The sequence below is a fragment of the Diabrotica virgifera genome, chromosome 6, assembly GCF_917563875.1.
Source record: "Diabrotica virgifera virgifera chromosome 6, PGI_DIABVI_V3a".
Lineage (NCBI taxonomy): Eukaryota > Metazoa > Arthropoda > Insecta > Coleoptera > Chrysomelidae > Diabrotica > Diabrotica virgifera.
Genome location: NC_065448.1, coordinates 115,526,722 through 115,547,739, shown reverse-complemented (window position 1 = coordinate 115,547,739; position 21,018 = coordinate 115,526,722).

The window sequence follows — 21,018 nt, the reverse complement described above, 5'->3', positions numbered from 1 at the left end:
GTACTATTTCTGCGAATTTAGAACAATACTTCGGGTTGCAACTCTTTATCCTGAAGTCGGAGGCCAAATTTCTCACCTTTAGTACCATCTTTGGGTTATAAGCTTTCATTCCACATCTAATTTGTCATGTTTTAACCCGGCATCCGACAGGTGAACTTTTTTGCCACTAACAGACAGGTGGGATGTGACAAACCCCAGCATTGAAAGAGTTAAAGAATCTCAAAAAATATCTCTACGTTTAGATTAGTTAACAGAAACAGTAAAGATGCAGTAGAAATAAACAAACCAAGACACGTTAAATGATACTAGGAGCACTCCCGAATCATAATTTACAATGTGTAAACTTTGGAAATCATGACTTGGAATTTACAATGTATATACTGATGTGATCTTGATTATTGATATGAGATAATATTCTTATATGTCACTTAATTTAATCAATGTATTAATACTAATCTAATTAATTAACCAGATCACATATCAATATGTTTTCAATCTCAGGGCGAATTATAAATTAATTACTTACTTTCGTGGCTTCTGAATATTTCTTAATGGTTCCTAATCGGGATAGAAAAGAAAAGAGTAAAAAAAAAATACAAATATGGGTTACAATTATAATCAAAATATTTTTTATTTTATTCAAAAGGCAATCAATGCTTAATATTTGCTATTTCTTATTATTCTTAAACATAACATTTACAACTGGGAATTTTATTTCCTTTTGGTTTTCTATTGAAAGTTTTTATTAACATTTAACTATTACGAGTTATTAGGGACAACTCTATTTAAGTTTGATGAAGCTTTTCTGATATTATTGATTATGTTATTCAATTTTTTATGTGGAATTTAATACGAAAAACCCATACATTCATGTCCAAACAAATGAGACTGACCTTTTCCTGGTGAACTGAAAATGTCCTCACACAAAACCCTTTCCTGCTATCCTTGGCTGCGATCAAACCTCGTCCTGGCTTCCAGTGATGTTCTCCTTTGAAAAACTAGCTCGAATAGCTCTCGTTCCTGCTTTTGTCGTGATGCTGTGTTCTACCTTTTTCGAAACTGCTATCAGCTACCGGGACACTCTGGGCTCAAGGAGGTTCTTTTACTCTCGACCTGGCCTACTTCTCGTTCCACGATAGATACTCCACACTCACGGAACTACCGGCTTTCTCACTCCTCGAACACTACCGTCTACTACTCGACTTCACTTCTCGACAGCTCAAAACATTCTGATCCCACTTTGTCATTCATTCACCTACTTTCTCAATATCCCTTCCAGATTCACAAATCAACCTTCCACCACCAACTCTCATTCTCAGTATTCCTCAAAAACCAATTTTTAATCTTTCTAAATATGCTTAATGGATTTCAAAAGAAAATATTTAATTCCCATTCTAAAATCACTTTCTACTATTTACAAATTTTAATGACCTATTCTCTCTTTCAAATGAGTCTTATTTAGCATAGGCTAATGATCGAAACCTTCCGCGAAAAACGATAATGAACTATCATCTATTTCACTGAGTTTTATTTAGCATAGGCTAATGATCGACCTTCCGAGAAGAACGATAATGGTACGCGTCATTCACTTTGTTTATTTTAAGCGCACTGTCCCGAGTTCCGTCTAATCACTTCTTAAAATTAAATATAACAATTTGTTGTATACAGGGTGTTCTAAATTTATATGCCCGTGGTTGAGAAAATTGAAAATATTTTATATTAAATTGAATCCTGTTTACAACCATCAAAATTTAATTTTCATATCAAATAGAAATATAACAATACATTGTAAATAATTATGATTCGGGAGTGCTCCTAGTAGCATTTAACGTGTCTTGGTTTGTTTATTTCTACTGAATCTGGATTTTAAATTTAGTATAAATTTCTACGTATTATGACTGTTTCTTGTTGAGAATAAAGAAAAAACTTCACCAATTATGGTTTCATTTCGAAAACAACGCACACATCTTATGGAAAATATAATGTCACTCAAATTCAATAAAATTTATACGAATAGATCCGTTTTAATTTACCGATCAAATCTTATCATTGCGCCAACTCTCTATTTTCAAAAATAAGAGCAGAAATTGATAGAAATAAATCTGAAATCAAATGGGTAGGTACATAAGTTAGAGAGAGAAAAAATATTTTAAACTACCCAGATTTTCGGTACTCCATAAATCAGCGGATTAGTTTCACTAATCCGCTTAGGCCCAGCGGGATTTAAGCTCTTATGAATAGCACTCGGAGCAATAATGATTGTAACTTTAACACTTTTAACACTTTATGGACTCCAAAAATGTGATTTCGATAAACTTTAATTGCAATTTGCGCCGTAATTAATCATAATTAAGAGTTGGCGCAATGATAAGATTTGATCGGTAAATTAAAACGGATCTATTCGTATAAATTTTATTGAATTTGAGTGACATTATATTTTCCATAAGATGTGTGCGTTGTCCGTATTATGACTGTTTCTTGTTGAGAATAAAGAAAAAACTTTACCAATTATGGTTTCATTTCGAAAACAACATAAGTCCACAAACTTTAAAACATAATATCAAAAAAATAAGCAACATTTAAACTTTTTTGGTCTTTCAGATATAGGTCTGGATCCCGCGTATGAAAAAAAAGTTGATTAATAGCAAGCTGAAAATTTGTTAATAGCTTAAGGGTGTCTAGTCGGATAAACTTTGATATATGGGAACACTGGAACAGGGGCAGTTTTAATTTTGGAACAGGTTAAAAATTTGAAACGGTCACACCACGAAAACGGCACATGTATTTTGTCCGACAGAACAGACTTAAACTCTTCGAACAGAGATTAAACTCTCATGCAAAAATTAGACTGCTATTTATCACCAAATGGGCCTTTTAATGAGTAGAGCATGTAGAATATGTCAAATGACAGGAATTATGACAGGTGATAAATAGCAGTCTAATTTTTGCATGAGAGTTTAATCTCTATTCGGAGAGTTTAAGTCTGTTATGTCGGACAAAATAAATGTGCCGTTTTCGTGGTGTGACCGTTCCAAATTTTCAACCTGTTTCACAATTAAAACTGCCCCTGTTCCAGTGTTCCCATATATAAAAGTTTATCCGACTAAACACCCTTAAGCTATTAACAAATTTTCAGCTTGCTATTAATCAACTTTTTTTTCATACGCGGGATCCAGACCTAATAGATGCATTTATAACCCATAATACTTATATAAAATATAGTATTACTATCAGAATCTCTAACTACTAATGGAAAGATTTTTACGTTTCCTGAAAAATTTACACATTGTAACATACAGTGCTTCCATAAAGTAACGCATAATTTCATTATTTCGTAAACCGGCGACTTTAAGGAAAATTTTCGAAACAGGTCGATTTTTATTTTTAAATTACAATTTTTTGGCATATTACATATCATACTAGTGATGTCATCCATCTGGGCTTGATAACGTAATCGATGAATTTTTTAAATGAGAATAGGGGTCATGTGATAGCTCATTTGAAAGGGTATTTAATTCTCTATTTACTAATACAAACAATAACATAATTATATATACAGGGTGTCCAAAAAGAATTCTTTAATTAAATTAATTGAGACAAAAAGAAAAATGTATGTAACTTATTTAATTCAAAATTCGTTTTACTTTTGTCAGAAAATTAAATGTTAGAGCTGCCATCCACCTGCCTCTTGGAAGTTTAAGATTACGCTTAAGCGAAAATCAATATTTAGGTTTTAAATAAAACATTTTTATGTTTGCTGGCACCAATAAAATATATTTAGAATTAAACAAATTACATACATTCATCTTTTTATACCAATTAATTTAATTTAAATAACATTTTTTGGACACCCTGTATAAATAATTATATTAACAATTATATTATTGAATAGAGAATTACATACCCTTTCAAATGAGCTATTACATGCCCTTTATTCTTATTTAAAAAAATCAACGATTACGTCATCACGCCCAGATGGATGACGTCACTAGTATGATATGTATGCCAATAAATTGTAATTTAAAAATAAAAATCGACCTGTTTCGGTATTTTTCCTGAAAGTGTCCGGTTTGTGAAATAATGAATTTATGCGTTACTTTATGGACGCACTGTATATTGTTTCGCAATGACCCATTAAATTATTATAAATGCAATTAACCATTGACCATGTCATGAAAATGGCAATATAAAATTAATTTTTCAAATGTCAAACTTTAAAATTTGTTTTTGTTAACAAAAAAATAATTTAAATATCTATTATGAAATTCGTTACAAACAAAATCTGATATTTCAACTAAACGAAACAAAATACACAATAAAAGTGAATTATTAAACTCATTCAGGGACCCGTTCAGACAAAAGAGCCTACAACTGGTTTTTACCTGAGTGCGAGTGGAAGACTTGTAACGTGAAGCGATCGATATTATGTATCTAACTAGGTACTGTCTTTTCCGTAAAAATGTATATCTTGGCAACATCCTGTTGTTGCCAAAGTGATGTTTAAGCAATGTTTTTGACCTACGGGGGTCAAATTGTCGTTATAGTGTAAGGAATAAAATATATAAATAAATCGGATTACTGAAAATCCGACAACGGTGCCAAGCTTAAAGAAGTGTACTAAGCGAACATTCACGGATTATACCTAGAAAATGATAGCATTTCTAGGTGATGCCAAATGACTGCAACGTGAAAAGATGCCAATTTAATAGCGGGATGTATATATATATATATATATATATATATATATATATATATATATATATATATATATATATATATATTTAAAAACATAAGATATAGATCTTTGAAACACACTCAGTGAACCAAAGATCCAAGGTTATTGGTTTAACGACCACTCGTACGAAATCAAATAGATGAAATAGAGAATGTGGAAAAATCCCCTTACGAAAATATATATATATATATATATATATATATATATATATATATATATATATATATATATATATATATATATATATATATATATTGATAAAAGGTACGTTGTCGCCTCGCGGTGAAAACTATGACGACCTCGCCTCACCCTTTTGTAGTTCTTTTTTTCAAAAAATATATGCATATATATAATGAGGGGAACTTTCTAATTAAGAATCTCTAAAGAGGGGAAACGATTTTAAATGTTTTTTTATATATAAATTTACGGTCAAATCCAATGCGCTGTCGCCTCGTAACTATATATGACTAAGAATGAAAGCCGGTACGTTGTCTCCTCAGACGGCGTTGCCAAATATTGGAAAATGAATAAAGGATTGAGTGGGTCGAATTTTGGTGCACAGCGAGAGGTAGGTATTTAATACGGATATAGTGGTAGGGGAGCCCAAGCGGGGATTTTTGCAGTTACTCGAGCGCATCAGATTATCATATGGAGAGAAACCTGGTACCCTGCAGATGTACCTCTACCATATATTGGCTTTTAACACAGGGGAGTTCGTTAAGGGGGGCCCGAAAAACAAAATCTATCCTTAAAAAAACTCGAAATTGTCAGATTAAGATAAGGTAAGTTAAGTACATGCGAAAGAGTGTATATTTCAAAAATCTGACGATTTGAGCTGGGCGTAAGGAAATGGGTGAGTCCCAAAGTTTTACAAGAAAAAAGCGAATATTTCGCGAAATGAATGACAGATCGAAAAACTAAAAAATACGTGTTCAATATTTTTTAAAAATCTATCGAATGATACTAAACACGACTTCCCACGGAGAGGGGTGGGGGGTAAATTTAATATTTTAAATACGAATCCCGCGATATTTCGCGAAACGAACATCAGATCGAAAAACTGTAAAATACACTTATTTAATATTTTTGAAAAATCTATCGAATGGCACTAAACACGACCCCCACGGAGGTATGATGGGGGGTTACTTTGAAATCTTTAATAGGAGCCCCCATTTTTTATTGCAGATTTTGACTCCTTATTAAAAAATAAGTAACTTTATTCGAAATATTTTTTCGAATTATGCACAGATGGCGTTATAATCGGAAAAAACGATTTTTGGAAATGGAAAATTAAATTAAAAAGTGGCAAGCGCCCACTAAAATGAAAAACTTTACTTAACTTTTTTTGGTTTTAGGACCTACTCTTCACAACCCAATAGGTCCCCAAAGCGCTCGAGTGACTGCACATTTAGCATACTTTGCTCCCCTACCATAGGTAAAGAAATAGTGGGAATTTGTTTACATATTCTATTGTTGTTTACAATAAAAATAAAGGATGGTTATTTTTGATATTTTAAATAAGCTTAAGATATGAGCATGGTTTGTTTGTATTATATGTGCAAAATGTTTTTATTAGTAGATATTCCAAAGCTAGTATTTTGCAATAAATTAAGCTAAGCCAAATTATTTTGTGTGAATTATTGCATTTATACAGTAAAACTATAAAGGCTCTTAACGATATTATACATAATTTATTATTTATCTATCTCACAGAAAAAAGTGTCAACGGTTTATTTAAAAATTTTAATTAAAAACCAGTGAACTAGTATAAATAGCCGTAAAAATGTTACAACAAAACGTATTCTTACAGCAAAGTGTACGAAAATAATACATAAGGTGGTGAAGGTGGGGTGGTTTTAAGGGCTAAAATGGTTTTCTGAAATTTCTTTCGATCCTAATTTAAAAAAATTTTGAGAAAAACTCAAAACTAGGTTTTTAGGTACCTATTTAATTTTTTTCTTCTACAAAAATAATTTCATTATGTTTTGTTTAAATGATTAGCGGATGTTTGAGAAATGGGGAACTAATATCTAAGTTGTCAAACCCTTTAATTGAGGCGTTGGTTAGATGTTTATTATATCTAAGAATAAAAAAAAAATATAAAAATATCAACAAAAAGTAAAAAAAAATATTTCTATATTTTCACTTAAGCAACATATAAACAACTTACAGATGCCATACATATTTTATTTCACTTTTATAAGATGTTGAATTTTTGATTTTATAATATGGAATTCACCTTTTTATGTAGATGGATATACGCCATCTTGAATATAATTTGAAAAGTGTTCTCTTAAAGGTTTGTTTTTTAATCTTTCTTCTTTGTGGAGGCACATATATGAATCGCATTCGGAATCTTCCCTCGCTTGGTTTTTTGATGCTTTGAGTAGTTTTTTTATTTGGATAGTACTTATAGTCGCTGTTCGTTTTAAATTCTTTACTTGTTTGAGCCAGAACGTTATCTTTTGCAACCAACGCTTGACTTTTTTTAACTTCTTGCATACCTGAAATACTTGGGAAAATTAATATTCGTATTTTGAAGATTGCTTTTTTTTATTTTCTTCCGTATTTCTGAATCGTGGTGAAAATCTAGTTCCTCAAGCGATTTTCTTTTGTATTCTATAGGAAGATAATCCCTTTCCATTACTATTAAAATTTTTGTAATTTTACGGTTTGATAAAAATGTCAGCAGGTAGTTCATATCATTCATCATGCATTTTTTCATCATGCCCCATACGCTTGGCAAATTGTTTAGTTTAATTTTTGGACATACTTAAAATTAGTGCTACTGTTACAATATTTTTGCGTAATTTTTTGCTTGATATAGCCTCATGGTTTGTTAAATTCATTTTGCTTGTCAATTTACGGATCGCAACATCCCCTTTGTCCCATTTTAGCTTACTGCCTGGAACTGCAAACATATAGTTATTAACGTCGGACAACGTCAGACATGTATTTATGTCTATGTTTTATTAAAGTTTCTATGAAACCTTGCAACATTTTTGGAAGTAAAATAACAACAGCTCAAGAACCTTTACCAGAACACACTGGAATTTTGTGTCCTCTCGTAAGTGCCTTTTCTCCTTCAGTTAAAACATTTTCAAAATCACTGAAGTCCGTTAATCTTTCGTTACTAGATTGCTGAATTTTTAAATACTGAACATCACCTATTCGTCTCCTGTTAAAAATAATAACTAATGTTAGAGCATAGTTAACTAAATTTTTATGTTTCAATATCATCAATATTGCTCTCAAACGTCTACTGCCACTTCACACCAATTTTAATACTTTCTTCTCAGAATATTTTAATATCACTTACAAGTGGTACGAGCTTTGACCATTTTTGTTCTTGAATATCTTTGTTGTCAGGAACGTTTTCAAATTATGTATTTATATGTGCCTCCTGATGAGAGACTAATAAGTTTCGAAACCGGTAGAGGTGCTTGCAGCGCTCTCTGACTGGACTAGAATATGAGGCAGCTGTAGTTTCGCGTTGTAACGAAATTAAAAATGGTTATTCATTTTTGACATATAAAACTCTTAGAGCACTTCAGATCGGCAAAATTTTTGGGTCTTAAAATACGCTTTAAAGCAAATTAACGTAAATGTAAATGCTATACATCTTTCGTTTTGTCGAAGACTCTTGTTCCTTAATATTTAATTTGGGGACAACGTTTTTTGGATCCATTACACAGGCTGTAAGGGTTTGCGATTCAGAAACGTAATTATTACTGGAACCACCACGGTTTTTTGATTGCAAATTCTGTTATGTCGTTTAAGATGATATCGTCATTTGCTAATAGTCTAGCTAGAAGGCTTACAAGACATAATCAATGAAGTTACAGAAGTGAGTCAGCGTTATGGACTGAATCCTAATATGAAGAAACCTGAATATATGAGGATCAGGAAAGATAACGCATCAGTTGAAGGGCTAGAAAAAATCGTAAACAAATAAGTATAAACATGCATATTACCTATAAGGATATTAATCTGGTGAGCAATATCAATGATAAATAAAATAAATAATAAAATAAGGCTTCTTCGATGATATGTATTTCCCGTGTTATCTTTACATCGCCACCTATTAAAATCTTATTTTCAGTTACTTTGTTCGTTTCATGTCTTGTCAGTTTATTTTTGTTAGTTTCTCATTTAATCGTCCTATATTTTTTTTGCTTGAAATATTACTGTCGTCATATTCCTATTCAAATATTTTAATGTCAGAATACGGGTTTTTGTTTCAGAGCAGAAGTAGTAAACTTCTGATGTTGGATAGTGTTTTGTTGTTTCATTTTTGAGATTTTTGAAACTGTTGCTATTACTGCTCAATGATGAATTCCTATACGATATTTGCTTAGATTGACTCCCGTTTGCATGCCACCCACATAAAGATACTTATTTTGGTTTTAGTTTTTTTATTTAAGTTAAGCCATTCAGGTTCATTTTAGTGTTTTTCAACTTTCTGTAATTTCGATAGTATATCAGTGTTTATCCTTTGTCATAGTCATAACTGTTACTTTTTTTTCTACTATCATGATCCTTTGGGGCATAGACTTGTTCAGTTCCATATTTTAATGACTACTTAAGTATTACATACGCTCCATGATCACTAATATTCTGTTTGTAATTTTTATTAATTCCTATGCGACCAGCTTACATATTTTTATTACGGCATGCTCTCTCTCTTTTGTAGAACTTGTTTATACAGGGTGTCCAGAAACTCTACCCACAAACAAAGACAGGCGATTCCTCAGATATTTTCCTAAGACAATTTAACCCAATTCACCTAGTCCGAAAATGATTCCTAAGGGAGCTAGAGCTCTTGGAAGATGGTATCTAGTGATTAGTTTTTTTTAATACCTCCAGAACGCTTCTATTTAGAAAAAAGAAATTTGGTAAGCCTATTTATCTTCCAGGGATAAATCGATTCCATCCATTGTTAATTTCTAGTATCGGTCATAGGCGTCCATCTTGGGTAGGGCAACGGTTATTTTATCGCATAACTTTTTTGTCTTTAACGTTCAAGTATTTTTGACTCTGGATTAGTAAATTGTGAGGTATTCTAGAATTAAAAGCTACTCTTGCTTTAAGTCGGTAGGACACACCGATTTCTAGAAAAATTGATTTGAAAATTTTCGTTTTCTGAATTTGAAAAGAATTTAAAAAACGGTGTATTTTACTAACTTGAAGCAAGAGTAACTTTTAGTAACAGAATACCTCATAATTTAATAATCTAGTGTCAAAAATGCTTAAAAATTAAAGACAAAAAAGTTATGCGATAAAATAACCGTTGACCTACCCAAAACGGACGCATATGACCTGTACTAAATATTTGCAATTAAAGAAATCGATTTATGTCTGAAATATAAACAAACGTAGCATTCAAGAAACGAGAAATTTTCAAATCGATTTTTCTAGAAAATGGTGTATTCTATGGACTTTTAAAGCAAGAGTACCTTTTAGTACTAGAAAAACTCACAATTAAATAATCCATAGTCAAAAATGCTTAAAAATTAAACACAAAAATGTTATGGGATAAAATAACCGTTGCCGTACCCAAAACGGGCGCCTATGACCGTACTGGAAATTCACAATGAATAGAACCGATTTATATCTGGATGATAAATATGCGTACCAATTTTCGTTTTTCTAAATAGAAGCGTTCTGGCGGTAGTTAAGAAAAACTAATTACAAGACGCCATCTTCAAAGAGCTCTAGTTCTCTTGGGAAGCATTGTCGGACTAAGTGAATTGGGTTAAATTATCTTAAAATTATCTAGAGAGTATCCCTTTTTCGTTTGTTCGTAGTTTCTGGACACCCTGTATAAGGGCAACAATTTTAAATCGTAAGCTGCCAATTATATCTTAAACTTTTAGCTGCCTTGTTACGGTGCCGACAGCGCATATTTTTATATTTCACGACCCTAATACCCAATGCAAACTGAAAGCGACGTTGCCAAAATCTGAGGCAACAAGGTACCGGTTGTTAACCAAAAAGTGGAATTTATATGCTGAGGCGACAACATACAGCCAGTCACTGCTGCAATGCCGATACTATCGCCAGTGATATACTGCCGAACTAACGAACCAAAAAATAGTGAAAAGGGGTACGTTGTCACCTCAAAACTATTTTTTGCACATCGACTCATAAGGTGGTTGGGAAGCTGTCCTGAAATTTTCAGCCCAAAACGTTGTCGCCTCACCAAAGTGAGGCGACAACGTCATATATGAGGCGACAACGTCTACCGATTCACCGTTTCTGAGGCGACAAGGTACCCCTTATCAATATATAAATATATATATATATATATATATATATATATATATATATATATATATATATATATTTATGCACAGATATCAAAGTGAGGTCCTGACATTACGCGCACTTAGTGAGGACCGGTAGAAAACGTAGACATAATCGTTTCAACTCTTCATAGTGACCTTGACAAGTAAATAGCAATTAAAAAATGACGAGTATACACAAAAAAGATTACGTATATGTGCCCCGTATTGTTCAAGTATATTGCCACCCAAGTGAGGCCATTACACGCAGCTATTAAAGTGAGACTGTATATACTTTTTCGTTATGCGCACAAAGTGAGGACAACTTTACGTGTATATTTCCTTACAGCTCATCAAGTGAGGACCATACAGTGTTGTCGATAAATATGAGATTAATCGTTTCTACTGCCTTGTTCTGTATAACACAGTAAGAATTATTATTGTTTCGTTGTTTCAGTCACTTGTAGTTATAAGAAGGATGTGGACTCTTTGTTCTTGCTCGTACTGTTTGTTAATTTTATAACATTTTAGTACCTCAGCATTAAATCACGGTAGCCTTATCGGAGACTAGCGTTAATAAAGAAATAGTTTTATATTTTTTAATAATTTACGTTAAAGATGGATAGGAAAGCAAGAATTTTGAAAATAGCGTTAGTTGAGAACAATAATAATCAAAATGGAGGATACAGTGATAGTTCAGTTATGTGAAATTTATATTGAACTTAACATATAAATATAAAAGCCCGACTTTTGATCTAAGGGGAACACAGTTTTTACGGTACATACATATCTGTCATTTGTCAACCCCCTCCCTTCCATTTCCCCCACCCCTTATTTTTAAATAGAGAATAGGGGCGTGTGCTAGCTCATTTGAAAGGATATTCAATTCTCTATCCAGTATTATTAACAATGACATAATTATCTATACAGAGTGTATTTTAGTATAGGTACTGTTGCCCCTGCCGATTTTCATTTTGAAACGACAATTTTCCAACCTTAATTTTAGTATACAAGATGATTTACTTAATTTAATTAAACTTAATGTACCTTTTTTACTGACTTAATTTTACAGTTATTCCACTAGATGGCAAATACAGTGAATATGATCATATGTTTTATTTCGAGTAATCATTTTAAAATAGTTTTATTTTTCTGTTTTCTCTGAAAATTGTTGCAAGCTTCTTGTTCTTATACTTAAAATCATGTCACTACAAATTTATACGAGACTACATATTAAGAGTATAGAAAGTATTATAATATATGACATACATGCTTTTTTCCATTTATTGAAGATATTTCACCTTATCCTGAAACAATGCAATGTGAACAAGTGTCCTCAACTAAAAAAATATATCAGACTATTTTAATACTAAGTGTATAGTTTGTACTATAAACCGTATTGAAATAGATTGCAACATGTGTGTGTGGTTGGGATATTGACTGCGAAACCTAAGGCTTCATTCGCCTAATCATATTTACCTTTGATTCTTATAACAATAAATAAAATTGATTAACATTTTATATCAATATTATTAGTGTTTTTAAACAATATCAGTATGATATATCAGTATGATAAAGTCAAGATAAACAATACTATAATAGAAAGCTTTGAGGTCAAACAATGACTGCGGCAGGGTGATCCATTATCGTCTATAATGTTTAGCATATTACTAGAAAAGGTTATACAGGAAGCAAACATTAATAGAACAGGTCTGATCTACCACAAAAAACATCAGTGCTTGGCATTCGCAGACGATTTGGTAATCTTGGCTAGGAGCAAAATAGAACTTATAGAAACAGTCATGAAACTCGAGGACACGGCAGCAACCAAAGGATTGTATATAAATGAAGCAAAAACAAAGTATATGGAATGAACAAATAAGCAATTCGTTCGGGGGCAATACATAACAATGACAACAGCGAAGGGAACACAGTATAAATTCGAAGAAGTTTAGAGATTTGAGTACTTAGGAACTGTCTTCACAAGAGATCCTAACTGTGAAGAAGAAATACAAAAGAGAATTTTGTCGGGCAACCGCGCTATATTTGCTTTTAATGGGTTGTTAAGAAGTAAACATATATCACGAAGAGCAAAACTAAGAACTTACAAGACCGTAATAAGGCCGATAGTAACGTATGCCTCTGAAACATGGGTCACAACAAAAAAACATCAAGAGTTGTTGTTCCACCCGGTGGGAAACTGAGCTCTATCAAGATCCTAACATACTAGCAGTAATTAAGGCGCAAAGACTTAGATGGTTGGACCATGTGCAGAGGATGATTCCATCTAGAATTCCCAGAATGGTACTATCTAGTGCATTGGCAGGGAAAAGACGAAGAGGAAGACCGAGGTCACGATGGAGTAATGGAGTTAGAGAAGATATGAGAAGAATTAACTTAAGGAACTGGGAAACAAAAGCGACTGAAAAAAGGGAGTGGAAAAGAATAGTACATCAAGCCGTGGGCCTACTAGGCTCGTACTGCTTACATATTAGAATATCAGTTTTCTAATATTATCCAGTTCCATATCCAGTTCCGAATCCAGTGGTTATATTTCTTCCGTATTGTTTAGTTTCGCTTCCAGTGATTGTATTTTTTTTCTTGTTTTTTTTTGAAATATTTATTTATTATTTTATTACTATATTTTTTTATTGTGCTCATAATAGATTGCAACATTGTCTACAGACATGAATGCAGTAACAATAAATAAAAAAATCGGAGATCCACACCCCGGATTTGAAATCGAAACCTCTGCTTTACGAATCCGAGATCCGAGGTCTACCCACTAGGTCACTAGGCTATCGCTCTTAAGACAATATTTTTTCCTGAAACGGGGAACTTCTAAAGCCGGGTCTAGACTATGTAACAAAACATGCTAATAACAAAGTTGTACAACAAATTTGTTGTACAACTTTGTTATGTAACTTGGTATAATATAGCATGAGTATCCAGACTATATAACAAAAAACAAAACAACAACATGCGCATAAATTTTGCAGCATTTTAGATGGATAGCTGGTAGGTTAGGTAGTATATAGAATTGCGTCATATAAGTATGGAGGATCTCTTCATAGCAACAGCAGCTTGTGTAATATTGTGGAGGCGACACCGGCGTGTTAAATTAATATTTTGGATGTGTCCTTCATTAGCAGCTCGAGCAAAATATAGGTAGTGGTACAGCTCTCAGGGCCCCCGCTACCATATGTGCAAAGTGTGCAAAGAACACGGGCGCCATCCTCTAGGGGCGCCAAAACCCGGGGTCAAATATTGCAAAAAATGACAAAAATAAATTTAAAGAAAAAAAGTTGAGAAATTAAATAGGATTAGATATTAATAAACACGAAATTTTATTAGTATATCATCCAGTTACTGCCGATTCACATTTGCGAGAACATGTCGGAAGTCAGGCATTTTAATTTATTTTGTTATGATTTTATTCTGTTTGTTTCATGTTGATATTTTAGTCTTCAAATAATCGTCCATTGACTCATGGTTTTTGCTGTGAATTTTAAAGAACCTTTTATATTGACATGAAATTTGTCATATACATAGCTAACAAAAAAAGAAGTGATATTGTGCCGATGTGTGCTTTTGTCCTGGGAGTAAAAGGGCATTCTCAGGAGAATACGCCCGAGAATACCTGCGGGTATTCTCGGGGATGAAAAAACATACGTTCAAAATAAGTCCGAAATTGGATAAACTAACTAATTCTAAGCAACTTTTGTTCTATAGAGATTTTCACTAATTCAATAATTTTCGAGTTATTTGCGAGTGAATATGTTCATTTTTCAACAAAAACCCCGTTTTTAGACGTTATTTCGCAAAACTCAAAAACTAATTATTTTATCGAAAAATACTCTTAGCAAAAATATAGCTTATAAAAAAGTGAAAAAAATAATTATATATGAAGTCTGCAAACTCAGTAGAAGCAAAGCTTATAGCTAATGAAAAGTAGGTTCTTATTCGTCAAATTCCAAATCTAATATTTCGACGTGAAATAACCAAAAAATTAAGCAAATTTCGGGGAAAACTCATTACAACTTCTTTAAAGTATTTAAAAACTTTATTTTTAATTTTAAAAATAAATTCTAGAAACAAGAACATGCAACAAGCAACTTTTTTGGTAAAAAAAAAATCGTAAAAATTACTTACTATTTAGCATTCCAATTGAAATTAATCGTTACCGCTTTACCATTTACTTTTATAGTATGTATTATTTATATGATCTGTAAGTTACATCGGTTTAAAAGGCTCATTTTTGAAAAAAATTGGAAAAAAAGGTAATTTTTTTTAGTCTTGAAACAATTACTTTTTCCTAATAACTTAAAAATGATTGGTTATGCCAAAAAAATCTAAAACAATAAAAAAATGTAGGTTTTGCTTTTCTGAATATTTTGGATTTTTTGTTTTCCTGTAAGACAAAGATTGGTTAAGATTCGTTGTTTCTAAATTTGCATACACTCGTGACTCGTTCAAGCCCTTTTAACTACAGCTCTTTCAAAAATATGGACTTAAAACCGATGAAACTTAAGATCATATAAACCATACATAAGTAAAGCAACTTGTGGTGAAGCAGTAACGACTAATTTCCTTTGGGATGCTAATTAGGGAGTGATTTTCACGATTTTTTTTTACCAAAAAAAAGTAAAACATTAATTTGAGCGTAACTTACTTTTGATGTTAAAAAAAAAACAAAAATATAGCTTACTTTAAACATTTTAAAATAGTTATAATGAGTTTTTCCTGATAACTCCTCGATTTTTTGGTTATTTCACGTTCAAATATTAGATTTGGAATTTGACGAATAAGAACTTCCTTTTCATTAGCTGCAACTCTGCTTCTGAATCCGCAGATTTCATATATATAGGAACTTACAGTAATTTTTTCACTTTTTTATAAGCTATGTTTTTTTATGAAAATGAACATATGTATGTATTCGCAAATAACTTGAATAGTAATGAAAAATATTGACTTAGTGAAAAAACTTTATAGTTGTTTAAAATTGGTCATTTTATCCAATTCCGGACTTCTTTGAGCGTATGTTTTTCACTCCAGAGAAGGGGTGAAACTCATATTCAGGACAAAAGCACACATCGGCACAATATCACTTTTTTCTTTGACATGTTAGCTATGTGTATGCCAAATGTCATGTCGATCCAAGCGGTTCTTAAAATTCGGAGGTTTTACAATATTTTATCTTGAGCGAATGGACTATAAAATATGACTTCTAAAGTTCAGTTTTTTGTTTTATTTCAAGCACCTACCTACCTTCAAAAAATAAATAAAAAACATGATCCAAAATGCCTTAAGGGGCGCCAAAATACTTTTTTGCGCACAGGCGTTAGTAACCCTTACGGGGGCCCTGACAGCTCTTTTGGCTGATCTGGAAAGAGATAACATAGACCCATCGACAGGAGACATTAAATGTGATGGCAGTTTTAAAAACTTCTTAAGAATAGAAAGTTCTGATTTTGAATTTCTTATAAATGACATCGGCCATAAAATAGGCAGGAAAGACATTTCGAGATGCAATTCCAATAAGAGAAAGCTTAACAGTTATATTATTAGCAAAGTATATTTTTTAAACTTTTTACTCATTGTTTCAGAGAGGAAGTATAACATTTGTGTAAAATTTAATTCCTCAGTATTATCGTCTTCACCTGTTCATGATTGAGTGTCACTGTCTGTTTGAATTGGTGTAGCTGGAGAAGTAGCGGATGTAGGTGTAGTGGACGGAATAGAAAGGCTCAGATATATTGTATGATTGAGTGCCTGTTTGAGTAGCTGATGAAGCAGTCTGCATCTGTGTAGCGAATGAAGTGAATGTTACAGGTTTTATGTCTGAACACTCTGCTCTGTAGAGAATAGTATTTATGTCAAATTTAGAGTTGATTTGCACCGATTTGCTGTTAAGGTTCCGCGTACTGCTTTTCTTTTGTTGGCTTGAGTTATAGGCGTACGTGCATTAGTTTTAACTACAGTTTCTGTATCTATTTTCACTTCTATTTCAGTCTATTCATCGTGTTTTTTATTTGTTTTTTAAATCAATAAATGTAGCTCATCCCATAGCAATCCCATAATACTCGTTACTTACGAAATAGCTCAATTAAATGAGTAGTCAGTTCTTTCGACAATTTCATCGCGTAAATGACCCTACGTGAACAGAGCAAAGAAAAATCTAGCACAATCACTCCAGAATGAACAAGGCGATATGACTCCAACGGTTGCTGCTCGCGTAGGTACTATGCCAGAGAATGTTTCAATAACATGTTTTTAGGTGTAGATCAGTCGCGGTGCGGTTTTATAATTTTCTTTGATGTTTACCGACATCTGTTGGATAACATAAAACATGCTATATAACCAGAAAAATGTTATACAACACTGTGTTTTAAAACTTGTTTTTTTAAAATTTTGTAACAAGTTACAAAACTTTGTTATTTAACATGTTTTGTTACATAGTCTGGACCCGGCTTAACGGTAACTGCTTATAGGTAATATACTACAATTTCTGAATATTTTTTCTGAAATCTATCGAATGGTACCAAACACGACCCCCACGGAGGTGGGGGGGGGGGTTACTTTAAAATCTTAAATAGGAACTCCTTTTTTTATTTCAGATTTGGATTCTTTGCGTAAAAATAAGCAACTTTTATTCGAAACGTTTTTTCTAATTACGGATAGGTGGCGCTATAATCGGAGAAAACGGGTGTTGGAAATGGAAAATTAAATTAAAATATGGAAAGTCCCCACTAAAATGGAAAATTTTACTTAACTTTTTTGGTTTTAGAACCTAATAATCACAACCCAATAGGTCCCCAAAGCGCTCGAGTGACTGCATATTTAACATACTTTGCTCCCCTACTATATGTATTATAAATAATATGCGAAGTAATTATTAACCCAAACAACCATAATTCAACTTTTATTTACTAATAAAGAACTGGACGAAAGTGTCACATCAGCTTTTATGAAACACATGAATATTTACATAAAAAGGTATGTGATCTGCTTGAAATCGATATTCCCAAAATCATCTAAAAATTGTTTATACATGAGTACTTTGAGACTCTTGTATGAAATGTGAATACCGAAATACGATTAGGAATCTCCATTATGTAATTTTTAAATAATACATAATTCTTAGGAAATGAAAGGTATTATACAAACGTGTTAAAAAATACTACCTACTGAAATTTTTTGATGGCAATAAATGATGAATTGGTTTATCGAATTTATTTTTAAGGTGATACAGTAGCGATCAACAGGTAGCCAAAACGCGTTCCAAGATTGAGGCTGTAATTTTGAATATTTTTTCGAGATATTTGGCACACGTATTTATAATATAATAAAGAATGGCGGTACAGAGCCCAATTTGAAAAATATATTAATATGTGGAAATTACTCTGTAAATAAATACAATATTAAAAAACGAGTCTGTACCGCCATTAAGAAGAACAAAAAAATACACTTTCTTCAAATAAACTTTTTTATCAGATGCCTAGATTTTGTGTCATTTTGGAACTACTAATGAAATAAAAAATTTTAGTAGTTCCAAAATGACACAAAATCTAGGCATCGGATAAAAAAGTTTATTTGAAGAAAGTGTATTTTTCTGTTCTTCTTAGTGGCGGTACAGGCTCGTTTTTTTAATATCTATTGTATTTAATTACAGAGTAATTTCCACATATTAATATATTTTTTAAATTGGGCTCTGTACCGCCATTCTTTATTATATTACGAATACGTGTGCCACATATCTCGAAAAAATATTCAAAATTACAGCCGCAATCTTGGAACGCGTTTTCGCTACCTGTTGATCGCTACTGTTTCCTCTTAAGTAAAATATGTCATTTGGATATTTTTTTAAACTCGATAGATCCTAGGGACATGTCGGTAGATCGGTAGGATCATCACTTTTGGGAGTTTTGGGAATATCCCAATTGACAACGCAATATACACCGACGCCGTCTACAACGAGCGACGAATCAGAGATGCCAGATTGGGGTACTTTCGCCCATTTTTAGGGTAATTTGAAAGCACATGGGAAAATTTTTATAGGTTGAATTGGTTGGGGAATTTTTCGGGAGGAAAATTGAGCAAACTGAATTGCAATATAAATGTATGTAACATATAACATTATATTAACATTATAACCTATCGAGTATATAAGAAGGAAGAGAGACAGACCCCGAAAATCTTTTAGAGATAAAATGGACGAAGCAATATTAGAAAAGAAACCTGTAGGACTGGAAAAACAGAAAGAACTGAAAATAACGGTCAAGTGAAATAATACAGGAAAAACTATGGAAATCCAGGGTGGTCAAGAAAAAACAGGATGTTTCTAAATAAATGCGACAAACTTTAAAGGGTAATTCTATATGAAAAAATAATGACAGTTTGCTCTATAAGCATATGTCAGCAAATACTTCGTTTCCGAGATATGGGGTGTTGACATTTTTCTTACAAACTGACGATTTCTTTATTGTTCTAAAACCGGTTCAGATATGCAAATGAAATTGGATGTGTTTTAAGAGGTAATTATTGCGCATTTTTTGACATAAAATTAATAATTTTATATCTACTGTTGAAATGGTGTGAATTTTTTAAAGAAAAACATAGTACGCCACTGAGATATTTCAAATAACAAATCATTTTGGAATTACTCGTTCAATTTATGATATATACAAAAATCTATTATTCCTTTTTTTCATACGTCGTTCGTGCCGTTTTTATGCAAAAAGTGAAACATCTTAACGCGTACAAAGTATTCGAAATAAATTTCTATATATTCATATTATGAAAAAGAACTTGTCAATTCTAATTCATATAGATATACCTGGTTTGTTTTTTTTATTTCAAATTACACACCCACGGACACACGACAATGTTGATAAAGCAAAGTTTACAGAACAGGAAGACAAAACTATTTAACCATTGAGGCTATAATGACAAGCAGCAGTATAATAATATCACTGACTATTCATAAATTTGTTGATACTTCGTAAATCTGATCTTCGTGTATTTTAAGTATGTATGTATAACATTGTAATACCTACCATAAAAGTGATAGGTATTACCTGACAAATGACCTTTAAAAGCCATAACAATTTTTAGGTTGCATTATTTTTATTAGAGAATTTTTGTGAGCTAGAAATAGTTTTCTTATTGTTACAATTATTTAATATTAATTGTCTTAGGAGTAATCTTAGCCCAAAGATAATCTATAAAGTCCAAAAAAATAATGAATGTAAAAAATATTATATTTTTTTTTTGTTTAGCTAATGCCTCGACAACTAATGGCCATTGGCATGGTAGGTACGGTAATTTTGAACAGTTAGGTACCTAGTGTCATGTGTAAGTAGTGTGTGTTGAGTAAGCGCCTTGTTACTTTGCAATGTCGACGTCATTGTCTTTGCAAAGAGACGCTAATTGTATCCGAACGTCTGCGGTCCCTCCGGTGAGAACCGATCCCACGAGGACAGAAACTATATTCATTTATTAATTTATAATAAATGAAAAATTTCCGACCCTGGTGAGATTCGAACCCACAACCTTTCGGATTTTTTAGATCCACAGGCAGGCGCTCTTACCACTGAGCCACGGAGGGGGGTAAATATTATATTTATATATCAGCGTCTCTCAAAATTTGGCGCCCCCAAATTCTGGCGCCCCGGGCGGTCGCCCGGCTCGCCCGCTTCTTTATCCGGCGCTGCTTTAAGGCACTAGTGCTTTAAAATTTTTATGGCACTGCAATTCGTATTGATCGTATAGGCAATTTTGATGTAATGTCAAAAAAATATAAAAATGGAATGTCAGTCAAGTTCAAGTAAAAGTTTTTGTAGATATTGTCCTGTAATTACGTTTGTAGAAAAAATATTGCATGATATGTCTGTTAAAAAGTGCATTTTTAAGGCACTCATGTGAATTGCAGAACTCGCTGTCGCTCATTCTGCAAACTTTCACATGCATGCCTTAAACGTGTACTTTTAACACTTATAT